The sequence below is a fragment of the Xiphophorus hellerii genome, chromosome 4, assembly GCF_003331165.1.
Source record: "Xiphophorus hellerii strain 12219 chromosome 4, Xiphophorus_hellerii-4.1, whole genome shotgun sequence".
In the NCBI taxonomy this organism is placed as follows: Eukaryota; Metazoa; Chordata; class Actinopteri; order Cyprinodontiformes; family Poeciliidae; genus Xiphophorus; species Xiphophorus hellerii.
In genome coordinates this window covers 10,960,024-10,976,946 of record NC_045675.1, presented here as the reverse complement: position 1 = coordinate 10,976,946, position 16,923 = coordinate 10,960,024, and the positions used below count along the sequence as shown (strand labels likewise).

Genomic DNA, 16,923 nt, shown 5'->3' with positions numbered 1-16,923 from the left:
CATGATGATAAAACTGTTTCACTGATCAGAAGACTGACTGTCAGACAATGAAGAGATTGTACAGTACAGAGACACAGTAGAATATATGAGTGGGTAGATGTAACAACAAACAATATTAAAATGTCTAAATGTAATAAATCAAGTTTAAGGCCAAGATTAAAATTCAGAAATATTAAGAACATTGTACATTTGTCATGATCAAGTCAAATTTTCTTGCTTGACTTGATCAAATAAAAAATGAGTTTGTTGAAAACAAAAATTTAGTTCTGAAACGAGTCTGATAAAAGATTAGAGCATTTAGCAGACCACATACACACAATGAGTTTGAACACAAAGAGAACACAAAGTCCCACTAAATTCACAAGTTCATCCTTCACTAAAGGTGAAGTATGGCTTAGTTATAAGCTGTCCTCCAGACCAGGAAGAGATAAGACTACTTCATGTCTCCCCATCGTTCGGCTGGCGTTATCTAAAATGTGCTTTTCTCTGTTGTCTTTGTTTTTCCATCGTTTATTTATTGACTCATTCTACTCGATGAAGGTTATACAATGCAGTGCAGGTTTGAAATTATCCTGACCTTAATACTGGGTCTACTAGCACATGCTGATATTTTTTTCCCAAGAAAATAACTATTACAAAAACATAGACCAAAACATGGACCAAAAACAATAAATTGAGGGTTTCATGGTGGGTTTTCTGTGGGGCAGTTAGCACTGGGGAAAGAACAATAATCATGCAAAGGAAGAACAGAAAGGGAGATATGTACAAGATATTTCTTTTTTACTTGAGACATAAAAATGAGTAATAGAAGGGTCATTAGAACCAAGAGTACTATCAATTATTGCAACTATATAATTATGTTGGTAGCCAAGATAATTTTATTGTGTATATTTACTGTGAAACCTTTGTGGGACATCAATTGTTAACTGGATGACATTATAGAAGTGTAGTAAAAGTAAAACAAAACATTAAACTTTTTCAATGTTTATACATCATTTAGTTTCTAATCATTTGTCTGAAGAAGTGAGTGTTTTCTTTCCAGGCACAGATCTTTATAGATTGAGACAAGAAACAAGAAGTATATTTCTCAGAGTTAGACTCAACTGAAGATTATAAGATGCAGTAAGATACTAATAACTGAAGTCAAAATTTCATATTATTCAACTGAGACTAACTAGCAAGAGCCTGTAGTGTTCTCTGAACATGAGGAATAATTTTATGGCCTAGTTTTAAACCTAACCTTTCCCTGATGTTTTTAGTGTTTCAAACCACCTTGGAATCAGTCAGCTTTCAGTAGCAGATAACAGATTCAGCAAAGCAAAGTGGAAAGACTTACTTGTTCTGAAATTGGACTGTTTCACAATTCAGGTATCTGACTGACTCTCAGCAGGTGTGTGCTTTAAAATCTGCTGTCTGCACACCAACAGCTGTCTGAATCAGCTGGAGTCTGCTTTGAAGCCGGCTTGCGTTCAGTTCTTGAACACGTTACTAGATGGCTAACTCTTTCTGATCTTTGGGTCATGATAGGACTGTCTTGCTGATATTACAAAGTTGAGAAAGTGGAGTTGCAAAAAAAAAAAAGAAGAAAGAAACTGTTTTGCAGATACTTTACATGACATAGCTAAACGCAAAGTGCTGACCAACTGAATTTTCGAACATCTGTCAAATATGGGCAGACCAATCAGTCTACCCTAAAGAGCCTTTCTTCCAGGTTAGCAGAGTTATAAGGGAGCAATCAATCAGATGCAGACTTGTGAATCTAACGCATAATTGTACCTTCTTGTTAAATGTGCTTTATATTGGTTATTAAGTTTAATCACGCTTTCTTAAGGCATCAGAAAATCTCTTAAGATCGACAAGTCATCATAAATGACTATATTATACATAAACTTTCTATGATGTTAAAATCACATCATTAACAGTCAAATTTAGAGTTTGACTGAATCAATAATTTATACTTTAAGTAAGGACCAGTTATGAGTTATCTAAATGTGCTTTTTGTCTTTTTAAGACATGAAGCATGAAAGTGAGTTCACATTTAAGGAAGCTAGGTCTCACCATACGAGTGAAATGTGCATAAAATACACAAACACTACAATTTAATCCAATGTAATACATTGCATTGGATTAAATTGCAATGTATGCTGCTGTATTTACGCACCATCATTAAAACATAACAAGCATGGCACTGATAATTGTTTAACGTGATCAGGGACTATGAGATGTCCTTCAGTCTTTGTGTAAATCCAGCACAAATTTAATCTAAGTGACTTTAAAGTAGGACTCAATCCAACAAAATCTTTAAATCGGATCTCAGATATGTCAATTGATTCATGCTACAAATGTAGACAGGAGATGCCAACATGTCTACAGGTTCAGTAATTGTGTTAAAACGCAATAAACATTTTTCAAGAATGTCTGAGGAATCAGGAATGAAAACAGAGTGGAAAATGTCGAAGAGGACTCACAGCAAAGATGAAAAACAGGGTTACTCCCTTTATCCTCTTAAACTGAAGGTTGGCAGACTGAAGTCAGGATCTAGAACCAATGGAAGTCTTGCTGCTTTCCAGATTGGATATTTATTTGCTCTTGAATATTTTTAGCATCCATGTTTTATAACAGTTACATGGATTGATTTTAAGCAGCAGAACTTTTGTTTTTATGAGACTCAGTGTAACCCACAAAACCTGCTGTGATTGACAGCAGAAGTTCACTGACTGGCTGTCTCTGCAGAGAGGCCAGCTCGCTGAGAGGTCAAGCAATACTAACCTGAAAACGTCATATTGGAGAAAGTTTTTCTCTAAAATGGACAGACTTCTTCTTGTTAAAACTTCTTATTCAAAGTGTATCATTGGCAGTGGAAAGTGATACAATTGTCAGTATAAATTTAAATCCAACAAGATTTAAATTTAAAGTTTTGGAGAGATCACACTGACCTAAATTTGAGCTGAGAGTACTTAAAATAAATGATATCTTTATGGATCAGGCATAACAAAATATGTGAATATTAACTAAGACTGATCCCTTCATAATGATTGAAAGTGTCGGGAGTTGCTCTGATGCAATTACTCAGGACTGCTCTGACTTGAAATCAGAACTTGGGATGAGATTAGGACATTCAAACATAATGTAAGGGCCAGTGACAGGTGAAATGAGAAATACTGATTGTCATGCCAACTATTAGTGACTGTGAAATATTAGGCAGCAAGGGAACACGGTGCCCTTAAAGTTGGTGTGATAAAAATATTTAAACGTAAAAATTCTAGGTAGTTTGACAAATTTGAGATGACTGGGTCAGAACATCTCCTAAACTGTGATGGTTCTTTCCAGTTGGCAGTGGTACACACTGCAGTGCCACAAGCAAATGAGGTTGTTGACTGGTCATAATGTTATGCCTGTCAGTAACATGTTGGTATTGAGTCCACATGAAAGTCTTTTCCAGGTGGTTTCACACCAACAGTTTCAGCATCAACACATTTCATATCATAAACAGTATAAAATTGATCTTCATTAATCTTCATTCTTTTTTGTGAGTCTTTATCTCAAACAAACCTAGGCTGTAATTAAGATATCTAGCTGTCATTTCAATATCTTTCAGTCACTGTACGTGATCTGATTTCAGCAGCAGGCCCCTTTTCACTCAGCTGTCATTCGTTGGCCTCTTTTAATGGCCCCTTAAGGCCCGTTATTGAAAATGTGGTGAAGGGGGGAGAAGGGAATGACTACCTCTGCTTTCATTGTGCAAGATTCACTCAAGGCTTTGCCCTTGTCACTCCAAATATTATTTTGTTTCTTTTATTACTTTTTAAATTGTAACACACTCCACGTTTGACTAACTCTTCTTTTGGAAGTTACTTTTTGTGAGTGGATCTTCTGGGTGACACCTAAAGCCACTACTGGAAGGAAATGTGGAATGATAGACTAAATAACTGGCAGTGAAACATTTTTATTCTCTTTAATATTTTTTTACACCCTCACAGGTGGAATGAGCTGTTCAAATTAGTCTGTTCCTCAGGCCAAAGACCCCAAAGAGCTGTATCCGTATTCATCAATGGCTTAAGGCCAGACCAGTTTCAATATTATTTTATGATGATGGGATTTTTTTCCTTCAGCCAGCTTCCAATAACTTCTAACTTTATTTTATGGCTTTGCTCTTCGTTTTTACCCATTTTGCCTGGTTCTTGCATACCTTCTGCTCACTGTTGCTTGCCGTTGTCCTTTATGCATTTTCAGAATTAACCAGTTTGGGTTTTTTTTTTTTACTCTTATTTCTTTTGTCCTATATTTCTACCTTTGCTTCTCTCTAAGATTTCCTCTTTAGTTTGTTTTCTTTTATGACACAAGGCTGAGCAACAAAGACAGTATCATAAAGTATGGGACATACCCTAAGGCCGGCTGACAGCCTATGTGCCGTGGATAGAAAAAAATGAAAAAAAGAAGATGAAGACGGTACGGAAGAGACAGGGGGATTACAAGAATATAAAACAGAGGATGTGTGAAATTATAGATATAAAGTTACTTTGATTTGAGAACTTTTCTTTTTAAAATGCCAATGATGTATGTATAAAGTAGAAGTAATAGTGCTTTTTAATTTTGAGGATGAATTTGGCAATATTTATGTATTTCAATAATATATCCTTGATTGTTCTGTGAAACTGTACAATTTGGTAGTGACCAAACACTTTTCCTTTTATGTTTTAACACAGCACCAAATAGATAGATATGCTAACCATTCTATTTCTCACATTCCATTGCAATTTTTTATGGCAAGTGAGAGATTTGATGCCATGACGGATGTAAAACCTTGAGGCCATGGTGACCACAGACATCAAGGAGTTGCATTTCAAATAACAGATCTTTTTAAATTACACTGATCATTTGAAAATACTATCCATGGAACCCCTATCCTATATTTGAATCCTGGTGTCCTTGTGATAGATTTTATATTTTTTGAAATACTGGAGGCAAGGCAATTTGTATAGCAGCATTCATGCACAGGGTAATACAAAGTGTCTTTTACTTTGTAATACAAAATAATAAATATATATACTGTATATATAACATACTGAATGGATCACAAACAAAATATACACAATAAAACAAAAAGTATTGTTTAAAAAGAAAGTACTCTGAGACAGACACATAGTGCTGTACAATGGCAGTTTTACATTAAGCTTTACCAAAACATGTCCCTGAGACATTACAGGCTTTGACACAAGCAATATATGATGCCCAAGGAATGACAACAACTTATATAATCACAGCTGTGTGATGAATTGGGTGGGGAGTTTTGATATACATGTTATTCTCTTGGCTATTTAGAAAAAAACAAAACATTTCTAGACAGGACCCACTGGGACTTTTCAGGTCAAACCTATTAAATTGGATGGTGTCAAATATTTTTTGAATTGTGGACTTTAGATATTGTACACAGTCATATAACAATGATTTGTGATTAAAAAGTGACTGCATTGCTTCAAACCATCTGTGCTTAGCTGTTGCTGTTTAATATTTATACACTGGGTGGGATATCAATGTCTGGCTTTGGGGCTTTTTGGGAAGATTCTTATTAGATCCTGCTGAGAACAGCTTAACTCCTGAGTTGCTTTTATAAATTTCCAAAGATATTACGTAGATCCGTGAAAAAAAGCAGTGGTTAGATGTAAATATTGATTTACTTAGAAGTGTGTTATTCAGACTTACAATTCTACCTAGTCACCTGTTAACTCCATGCAAATCTATGACTCAACTTTATTAGCTTGTTTTAAGACTCTATATTATTTCATTGTTAAACAAACTGTCTTTAGTTACTGTCATGTATTCTGTATCTAAAATAATGTAATTGGACATGCAATACAGAGTTGTTATATGAAATCTAAAGCCAAATTCTTGCCTTAGCCAAAAGCTGATGCTTGTTCTTTACACAAACATCAGCTGCAGCTAATTGTGGTGTGTAAAGAACATTAGTAGATAAAAAACCCAAATGTGATTTGAAATAGCCTTTAGATTGTTGAGTAAAACCTATAGTTTTGGTTAAATTCACACATTTTCCAATATTTCTGAATATTGGAAAATGTTCTGTCATACACCAAATTCTGTTTAATCTCACACTAATTCATGTGAATAAAAGAATCCTGTCAATTAACAAACTGAAGCTAATTTCAAGGTAATAGCATGTTAATTCGCAGCGCTGCCTATGTGATAATGTTGCATTTTTTATAGGTTCAGAAACAGGACACTAAGCCATCATAACTTTTCAGCAAGACTGTCTTAAAGCTACGTGTTATTGTCGTGGGAGTCTCTGAATTCTCATTTATTTATTTGTTTACTGAGCTGAACAATGAAAGGGAAGTTGTGTCTGAATACAGTACAGCCTTACTGTCTGGGCAGGAATTCACAGAGGTGGACCGAAGATGGACTAATAAAGGCCTTGAGCAGATTGCCCATGAGCCAGACGTTCGTCTTTTAACACAACACAATAAAAACACGGGGCCTTTAATAATTCTAAGAGCAACAATGGCCTATATTACTTGGCATATTGTATGTCTACCCAAGGTGTACTTTACCCTTTACTTTATACAACTAAAAATAGTGCAAAGTGCAGCATGTATGCATGTACTGTATGTCCATTGCTGCCTTTTCATCTTTTGATGTCAATTAACTGCTGTTGTTAAACTTCATAAGGAGTAAAGCTGTGTATGGATTTCAGCGTCTACACAATACATTCACAGGAGCATGAAAAGGAGCAAGGAGGGCATCCTTTATCCACTCTGCTCCCCACAGAAATCTTCAGAAGCCACTTACAGGGACACAGAAGGTCTTTCTTGTTTTTGCCCTGAGGGGTTGCAGCAAGGGAACTCAGAAGCATGTGTTATCATGACCCTGAGGAGAATTGTGTGTATCTGTTAGTGTGTTTATACTTATGTTTACCCGTGTGTATGTGTATGTGAATGTTGTTGTATAACTGTGCGCACCCATTGAGCAACTTGTGTGTTTTTGCACATGTGCATATGATTTTATCGCAAAGGCTGAGTCAGTGTACTGTGCCTCTGTTTCTCCTTCGCTGTCATCATCGCTGTACAGACACATGGTCACGCTCATGCTAAATAACCAAATTGGTTTGTTTAGGCCCAGAATAAAAGCCACACCATGACTCATGAATGTTTAATTGCTTTTCTCAGCTTCTGTGCTGACAAAGGTGTAATTAAGGCTTGTACATAACACACAGACTCTACAAAAATGATCCATTCTTAGCAGACTATTATGGTCAAAAACTCGCTGTTTTTCCAATTTAAAATAATTTTTGCTTGTCTACTAAACAGTAGACAGTGTCCACAAGATGGTCACTGCTAGCTCATATTGTTTATTGGGCAACCCCCTGTAAAAATATTTAATCACCAATATAAAAAGAAAAGAAAAAGAAATCATAATGTGACACAAAACTATAAGATATTAAATAATATTAAATATTTAAATTTAATATTAAAATATTAAATAAAACATTTGAAAATGGTACACTCCTTTGGGAAGCTAGATGATCGATTACTTGTAAGTGTTCACCCCTTTGGATGGTTTATCTTGTTAATGCTTTTAGAAAATCAATCATGAGCAATAATACATTTCTTAAAATAATTCCAAAAATCATTTAACATAAAACTGAAAATGTCAAATTATTAAGTCAATTTATAGATCTACTTCTAAGATTGATAATAAAATAAATACTACCCCTTTAATTATTGTTGGCAAACATCATAGTCAAACAGTTTCAGAGGGAAGAATAAGCTGAAATTCTTCCAAGTTGATAAAGAGCCAGCTAATCAGCTGTTAACAACATTCAAATGCAGTTTTGTACATCGGAGGAGTCCAACTGAATCTTATAACATGCATTTGCTACTCACTAAAGTGTAAAGTGGAAAATGTTTGTCATAAATAAGTAACCAAAGTATTTTTCCTTTCATCTTTGGAGTGGTCCCCTTTGAGGTGATTGAAAACTTTGCTGATTTTTAAGTCCTATTAATGCAGAAAATATTTCAGCTTGTAGTTGATTACACTTATCTTACAATATGCCATAATATCAATTAAATGTGTTGATTGTAGTTTATATCACAATCAAACCTCTATTCCCAGTTTATCTATTTTGTTTTCTGAAGTCATCACTTTAACACCTAAAGCATAAGTTTGTAGTTCAAAACCGCAAAACTAAACCTGTAATTTCTAAATAAATGCTGAAGAAAACAGTCTGAGGACAGAAAATCAGCCTAAATAAATCTTTACATCTCAACATTGCATTTTAAACCAAGGCTATGTTCTCGTTATTTCCAAATGTGGGACTCGTGCATGTTTTATGCTCTCTTTAAGCTGATGTCTATGAGCAAAAGGCTAAATAATTGATGAGAAGCGAAGCGGGATCAAACAGTGAAGTTTGCATCTGCTTGTGCTTCTCTGTATGCATAAGCTTTTCTCTAGCTGTGAGTCTGCATGTAGCCATGAGGGCGTGTGTGTGGTCGATAATGTGCATGAATTTTATTTCTGTTTCTGTCACTTCACAGGTGCAACAGAAAACAAACAGCTCCTCCCCCCCATATTTTTCTTGTTCTTTTGATAATTACTTATACAACTTGTTTACTTCAAAGCCCTTTTCAACTTGCAAAAAAAAAAATAAAAAAAATATTTTGGTATTTCAACTGTAACAGTTTTATTACAGACAAATGTGTCTCATCACATTCAACTACCTGAATCTGTCTTTCTAGTAACTTAATATGGCCCCTCCATTTTGCCACATAAACATAAATATATTTTATTGAGATGTCCATTATAGACCAATATAAAGTAATACATAAATGGAATAGCACATAACAGTGAAGGAAAAAGTACATAGATTTCAAAATTGTTTCCAAACAAAACTCTAAAAACGGGTGTGCTCTAAGCAGCTGTCATACTGAGCAGCTCTAAGTCAAGCTTTGTAAAGCCACCATTAGCAATGATTTCTGTCACAAGTCAACTGTAATCATCCTTCTTCTAACTTTGCTCATGTAGAGACTCATTTATGGCTTTCTTATTTCCAAACTGTTCAGACTCATTGAGCAAGTCTGTAGACCATCTGTGAATATCAGTTTTCAACAGAATATAAATTAGATTTAAATCCAAACCATTGTAGTCCATGAAGATGCTTTGTTGTAAACCATTCTACATTTGTTTCTAAAATATTAACCTCTGTCTCTGTCTCAAACAAGTTTTGTTGCAGGACTGACCTGTATTCATCTCCATATATCTTCTAATCACCTTTGACCAGCATCCCCGTCCCTGCCAACGTCTTGTTTCATAATGTGGATGATGTTTTCTATAACACAAATAATTTTGTATGTAGGCCAGAATGTTTAATTCTGGTCCCACCTAACCAGTATACCTTGATCCAGATGGTTTCTGTCTCCATTAAACTGCTTGTCTAAAATCCAGAGGGAAATTGTTATAGATTTCTTTAGAAAATCTTGCCACTCTTCTATATAACTCAGTTGTTGACACATCAATTATGCTAATCGGTGTGTAAACAGATTTGCCCACTTTAGCAGTGTATCTCTGCTGCTCTTTTATTTAATTATTATTACGGTAAATAAATGCTTATTTTTGCTTTTCTGTATTTGTGTTGCTATCTAGCACTGTATGTTGTAAAACACAAGCAATCATGTCTCCTTTGCCTCTCCTCTCCATCCAAACACCCACACATACACCACACCTCCTCCATTAAATGCTCACTCGACTGAACCTGTCATCTTCCCTTTGGTCTCTTAATGGCCATCTACTTCTGGAGACCTATTAGAGTACGGGACATGTTATTGGAAATCAAAGAGGATTTGGAGTCTAGGGTGTCCTCCTGCAGGGAAGACTGACCAGCAGAGGTCAACTTGTTACAAAAACACACTCACAGCCAAGATGGATTGGCTTTGAAAAAGTAATCTTATGTCATATCAGCGTTAAGATTGTAAAATAGCAATCACATTTTAAGTCAGTAAAATATTTGTTCACTGCTGCAGTATGAATATTACAGAAATGTTGTTGTTTTACATACTTACTGGGCAAGTTTGAAATATGTGTAATTTAAACTACTATGAGCAAATTTAAAATAAATATTTTTGATATGCTTAATATTTGATATTCATATTTTTTCTAAAGATTTTGCAATTACAATATCTTGAATGTCCCAATATGACTCATAAAATAAAAAAAGAAACAAAATGCTTAGTCTTCTTAATAATTAAAGCCAAAATAACAGACCAAAATGTAATGTCTTGCTCAAACTCAGAAGAATATACAGTATTACTAAAAACATAAGCAGGAATCATAAGACAGTATATCCAATTTACAGTAAATGTGAACTGAGAGTTGGATACCAAGAGCAAATGTGATAAAGTATATTTTTCTTTCTTATGACTAAAGAGTTTCAGAGGAACTGGTCTACTGATCACACTTGCAAAAACATAGTGTTGGATGTTTTTGTTACTCTGAATTAATTTGTACAAAAAAAAGCCAAAAAAGAAGCAAACTCTTAAAGCTGTACTACCTGTATTTTGGTCTGATTTTGGGAAATCTAATTTGGGGTGTTACTTTTCCCTGCCAGATGTTTCTGTTATGTTTTGGTGGTCACACCAGATATTGGATGATTTTATAACCACAACCACAATAAAACAAAACAACACATTTCAAAGTGGAGGTGTATATTAACATAGTCCCAACAGAAGAACATAGCACCTTCAGGCAACTTGAAACTGTATGCAAGGATGAACCACACTTGTACAGGTCCTCAATTCCCTTTCTTGATTTGTCACCAAACTTGTTTAGATTTTCCAAAATGTCACAAAAGGAGGCAGCTTGGTTGGTCTTATAATACATCCACAAGGGTGCTTTCATTTAACTAAAATGTTGCAAAATATCAGAATGATCAGAAGCTGACAAAAAGTCAAAAGTGTAGTCACCAAGTTTATTAGCACATCTAATAAACTTAATTCTAAAAACGATCTCTTTGTATTCTTTCATTTACCAAATCAAAAATGACTCCAAGATCTTACCAGCCATAAGACACACATTGAGAGTAAAAAATGAAATATGTGCCTTTTTATGCTGCTTAAAAGGTCCATTTATTTCTACAAGATGAAGGAGCATCAATCCTTATGCACAAAGTGAAGTAGAATCCACCCAAGCTAAACTGCTGGTGTCATTGCAAAAATTATTGCACATTATTTAGAGTCTGTGGTTGTTGATCTATTTTTTAAGAGTTAATATTAACACACCACAATGATTAACCTCCATTAATCAGTGTGGCGTTAAACTCAGATCAGTTAGAAAAAGGGATTCATTTAATCCATTTCCATGAGACTTTGAAATACAAAATATAGAACCCTAATGGTCAAAAAGTGTATGCATGCACAATAAAAGCTACCCAATTTGCTGATTTATTCACATGTCTGTGTCCAACAATGTAAGGACCTGGGGTCTAGGGGAGCACTAAAATGCCTTCGAGTCAGCACTAGCATGTGATGTCAAAGCAGAAAACAATATTAAGCCCCCAGAGCAGCTTGAAATTTGGAAGCTTAGATGCACATTAAAAGCTATGGCTAACAAAAGCAATGCAGTGCAATTGATCTAAGCTGTGTGCAAAGGCAGGACTTTGGGGAAATCAGAACCTTCATTAAAGTTTCATATTGTATTTCTGTACCCTTGCAGTTTCATCTTGTGTCTCCATTTACTTATGGGCCCAAACTGAGACTCACTGTGAGGCTTTGTATTATTCTGGAGAACCAGTATTAATACAATGATTAGGACAGCAAAAGTAAATTCTTTTACTCATTTTTATTCCTTTTTTCTATACCTTACTGAGGTCATTTCTGTCAAGTCTTTCAATTTCCTGATTCTTCATATAGTGTCTTGGGGGGGTATTATGTGAAATTTTTTGAGCTTTACATCATCTTATAAAGTCATTCCCACATCAAAAACATACCTGGAGTGCTGTTTTGATTTTTATGAATGTTTGACGAATCCTTGAATCTCCCCTGGCAACCGTTTGGGGGTGGCTAAATACTTGCTATGCCGCTGCCTACGTCCATGAAGCTCCTCTTTGTAGCTGCTGCTTCTTTCAGATCCAGTAGCTTGCCATCATCGCCGTGTGAATGATTGCATGAAAAGCTGATTTTATTGAATTGTTGGAAGATTACATTTGTATTAGTCTTATGTAGGGCAGTAACAATTCCTCAAATAATTTGAGTACTTCGATTATTTAATTATGTTCCTTAAATTATGTTTTACTATTAAGCACACCATGTTCCGGCCGGGTGACTATTTGTGTTGCACAACGCTCTCACTTCCGCCTATGAGTTGTTGACTATGCTCAGTGCTAGCAGCATAATGTACAAGTTCAGTTCCGGGCATCCGGAGGGATGTCAGTGACAGATGAAAACATCCTGGTTCTTCGGGGGACCAATAAGCATCCTTAAAGTAACCGGCGCAATGCATGAAATACTTCAGCTTTTCTCCTCCCGGAGCTGCTGCATAGTGGCTGGTTTGGAGCGATCGGCAGCAAAGTGTGCAGTAGGTGTATACAGCTGGAGCACCTACTCATGCAAATAGACAGAACTGCTGATGCTTAGCATAGCTTTTCAGATGAAACAGAAAACAAATTTAACACTATTAGAATATGACAATTCTAAGGGCCCCTGAATAACAGAGGGCCCTCCACAATTAATTTTTTTGTTCATAGAAATAAAATAAAAAATGGGGCCCTGTCAATTACAAAATTAATCATATTGTATTTTCGAAGATTGTTTTTAGCAGTAAAAATTAAATGTTACCCCTCCCAGACCAAAAATCACACATCCATATTTGCACTGAACCCCCCTGGATCTGCATGAAATGGTTCGTTCCTGCTTGGAAAGCCTGACGGTGACGGTGTTCAGCAGCAGTCAGTAGAAAACAAGAACGACTGTGGCGGTTACTATGCTGCTACGAAAAATGATAAAGTCAGGTTTTCAAAAAAAAAAAAAAAAAAATAGAGAGAGAGAGAGAAAAAGGCAAGAGTGTCAATTTATAACCCAGTTTTTCTTAAAGAGGTGGGTAGACTGTGTGAGATTATCGACCATTTAGCATAGTTAGCTTAGCTACGGACTACTGTTTCCCTCACTAGGATCTAATGGATTAAGGAAAAAAATTACCAAGATATTCATATATTTAACTTGTCCCTGTACCTTTTACCACACTTAGCAGATGAGTCAGTTAGCAGCAGCTCTAGCCCACGTCACTCCTGACCCGTCCTCTCCTGAGTGAAATTAAAGCTGCAGTAAGTAACTTATTAAAAAAAAAAATTCACATATTTTTTAAAACTGTCTTTATGTTGTGAGAGTATGGTATGAGAGATGATCTGTGAAAAATCTGTCCTCTGCTTTCTCAAAGTGCTAGAAACAACCAGGAGACTTTTACTGCTGTCGATCACAATCTCATGTGGTGCTGCTCATCCTCCTCTCCCTGTGCTATGCTGCAGCTAGCATAGCCTGTTGTGAATGCTTAGTCTAGTTAGCATAGCTACCAGTGACAGCAGATAAACGATTTTCCTGTAATAAGTCATTTTTCCACCATTAGCACTTTTAGCAGTGAGTGAATGAGTTGATTGACAGCACTAAGACCCTCCTCCTGGTTCTGATTGGTTGTTTTGGCTGGAACGTTGCATTACTTTAGCCAGTAATAGTAGTTCAGGGAGGAGGTGGAGGAGATTGATTGTTTTCACAGATGATCTGTCTTATAATAATCTGTCACGACATGGTGACAGTTTTAACAAATATGGAGGAGGCATATTTTTTATTAAAGTTATATACTGCAGCTTGAATAAAATGCAACTACATAGCATTTTTTGGAGTAGTCTGGATTGCTTTATGTGAATTTTGCATGTTGCCTATTACTGTTGCTTGTGGGGAGATACATTTCAGTAATCTAAAACTAATAGAAAAAAAATGTAAACAACCTACTTGCATACTGTATGCAGACTGTTGGATGTAAACTTCATGAGCAGCAAATATTGTGCTAGTATCAGTATTGGGACAAAGAAAGCAAGGCCACTGCAAACCTTTAAAATTGTGACGCTTTTGACAGGTCAGATATACAGTACTCAAAAAATTGTAACAGCAGCTGCGTGGGGGGGAGTCATTAAAAATCAACGTTTTAATTAAGTTATCTAAAAAACCAAGGCTGCTACCTGCAGCAAGGCCGGAGGCCACACAGAATGGAATAACCCAAAACAAATTTAAACAAAAAGTATAAAAGAAACCAAATGAATTGAAAAAAAACCCCAAAACAAAGCAGGAAATAAAAGAAACAAAGGAGCAGGGTCTCCAGCGAGCTGCAGCAGCTTTATGTCTGAAGTGAAGTTAAAGATTAATAGGTGATTTTAGAAAATGGCAGAAGATAGAGGTTTAGTTGAGTTAACCAACTAAAATGGCAGATTTTATACAGGAGGAGTAACATTACTTACTGATGTTAGAGTTTTGACCACTGCAAACTAACCAAGCGACCTTCCACCTGAAGTGCGACCAAATGCAGGCATAAACTGAAATAGTATGAGGCAACGGGAAAACTACCAATTCACAAATTCACCTAAACCAATCAGAGACTCACTATTCAGACAGAATAGTGAGTCTCACTTTATGCTCACACCCATTATGCGGTAATTAGGTGCCAGGTGTCCTCAATCCTGGGGCAGGCTTCATCCTGCTACATTAGCAAAGCTGTACATAGCTGTACAATTTGTCCCTGCAGCGACAAGGGACAAATTGTGTCGCATATAAGGGACAACATTGTGACCAAAGTCTGCAAAATGGTGATGTTACATTCACGAAGATCCGATTTTTCTGAACGGCTCTTTACTAAGAAGACAGGACTGGAGCCTCACTGAGAGCCGTTCTTCATTCTTGTAATGCACTAGGCACTCTGAAGTAGCTATTATTATTTCATTTATTTATATACATTGACATTTATTTAATTAGCGAATAAATAAAACACAAGAAAGGAAGAGCATGCTCATTGCTCTTTGACTTTTTTCGTCACCTGTCATGGTGGCAGATATTACAGCACTATTCTGCCTGGCTTCATGCAGCGAGAAAGAGGGTGAGAACAGTCACGGTGAGCACCTTCTGCCTGGTTACTTCTTGCTTGCTGTTCCTTGGTCAGTGTTCATAGTTGAGCGTTGTTTACTGTCAGGGCATTGCTTTAATTGCTATGTTTAATAGTGCAGACAGTGGTGGTTTCTGACATGGGCGATATGGACAACTGCCCAGGGAGTTATCCTTTTAGGGATGGCACGAGACCTCTGCGGATTGTGGCACAAAGATGATAGCAACACAAAATGAAGAAGAGTTTGAATTGATAATATTGGTTACATTTATTTCAGCTCCAAATATTTAATATCTAGGTGTTTTTATGGGAATGTGAATCTTTTAGATCAATTTGAGAAGCAATTTGTATCATACTTCACATTTTATTGTGTCATGTAGCGTGGGGCGCAGGTCTTGACTCACTCTCAACTTCCCTCGGTCTAAAAGTCTTAGTCTTGTCTCAATCTTGATACACTCTGGTCTTGGTCTTGGGTTAGGTGGTCTTGACTGCAACACTAATTGCTACCTTATTACTATTGTTAGGTTAATTTTCTAAACTACAGAAAAGTAATTGTTAGGAATGCACAAATATGAAAATCTGGGCTGATGTTGATAGCTGATATTAATACTGTTGTTATGGCAGAATTTACCAATATTTGATCAAATATTTGATTTCGATTATTCGGTTATTTGTCAGAATAATCAATAGCTTACTTAATTACTAACATAATAGTTTACAACAGCCCTTATGTTTTGTGGCAGCATGTGCAGCCCATTTTATGCATGGACATAAAAAAATGTAGAATTTGCTCTCTTCTATAGTTCTAAAAATCTTTCATAATCATATATCCCTGAGACAGTGTGGTTGAGTTAGAGTCTATATTTCTTTGATACATTGTCTCCCTGTGGTTAAAGACCCCTTGTTGTTTAATGCGTTCAAAAACATTAGAAATACCCTACTGTTTAGATTACTGTTTAGATGTTTAGATACATGTATTCTTCCACAGACGTTAAGTTAGGGTAGCAATGTATACCCTCTGAAAGAAAGTGTGTAAATGCCACAAAAAATCTGAACCATATCCAAGTCAAACATAAGAGAAGTTCAAAATTTTACCTATGCCACTTTTTTATAGTACCTTAGAAGTATTCAAATAAGTTGTCTTAAAATAAAGGTGCAGGTTTCGCCCTAAGTGAATATCTGTTATTTAATGAAGTGGAGTTTATTTGTAGACTTTACGTACAGTTTTAATTGTGCTACTACCCTGACATGGAATATTTTTACTATGGGATTGGCAGCCTTGATTGTATTCTGCTTTAAAGCACAGCAGCCAGTTTGGTCAGAATTTTGACTTCAATAAAATTCAGAGCACATCTTTCTATCCATCTGATAGAAAGTGGTTTAATAAGATGCACAGTAGGGGTGTATTTGTATTTCCTCAGGTTATCTTTGTCTGATATACAATTTTAGTTTGATGATTTGAAGCACTGAAATGGAAAATAGGTGAAAAAAGAGACAGAAATATATAAGGGGACAGTAGTTTAAAGACACTGTTAGTGAATGACAGAAGACAGGAAAAAGGAGATAAAGTAGTAGGAAAACGGTTCACACGACAATGATGAAAATGGTTTCCTTCTTAAATTCTGAAGCAGTCCAATTAGCCTGCAAAAATTCTGAATTGCACAGACACAAACACCCCCATGTGAACACACACGCGCACACCCACCCACACACACACACAGAAGTCTACCTTGTCAAGGGGAGAGGGAAAGCGTAAGGAGAAGAGGATAGAAAAAG

General features: G+C 35.9%; 1 protein-coding gene and 1 long non-coding RNA gene across 3 annotated transcripts in view; one reads left to right on the top strand and one right to left on the bottom strand.

Moving 5' to 3' along the window:
* mdga1 (MAM domain containing glycosylphosphatidylinositol anchor 1) overlaps positions 1 to 16,923 on the top strand; it is a 182,254-nt gene that overhangs the window by 96,231 nt on the left and 69,100 nt on the right. The window lies entirely within an intron of this gene.
* LOC116718919 (uncharacterized) lies at positions 517 to 15,637 on the bottom strand. Its single transcript, XR_004339020.1, has 3 exons — positions 15,604 to 15,637; positions 15,414 to 15,546; positions 517 to 530 (listed from the first exon to the last, which is right to left on the bottom strand). It is a non-coding gene; the product is annotated as an uncharacterized LOC116718919 (long non-coding RNA).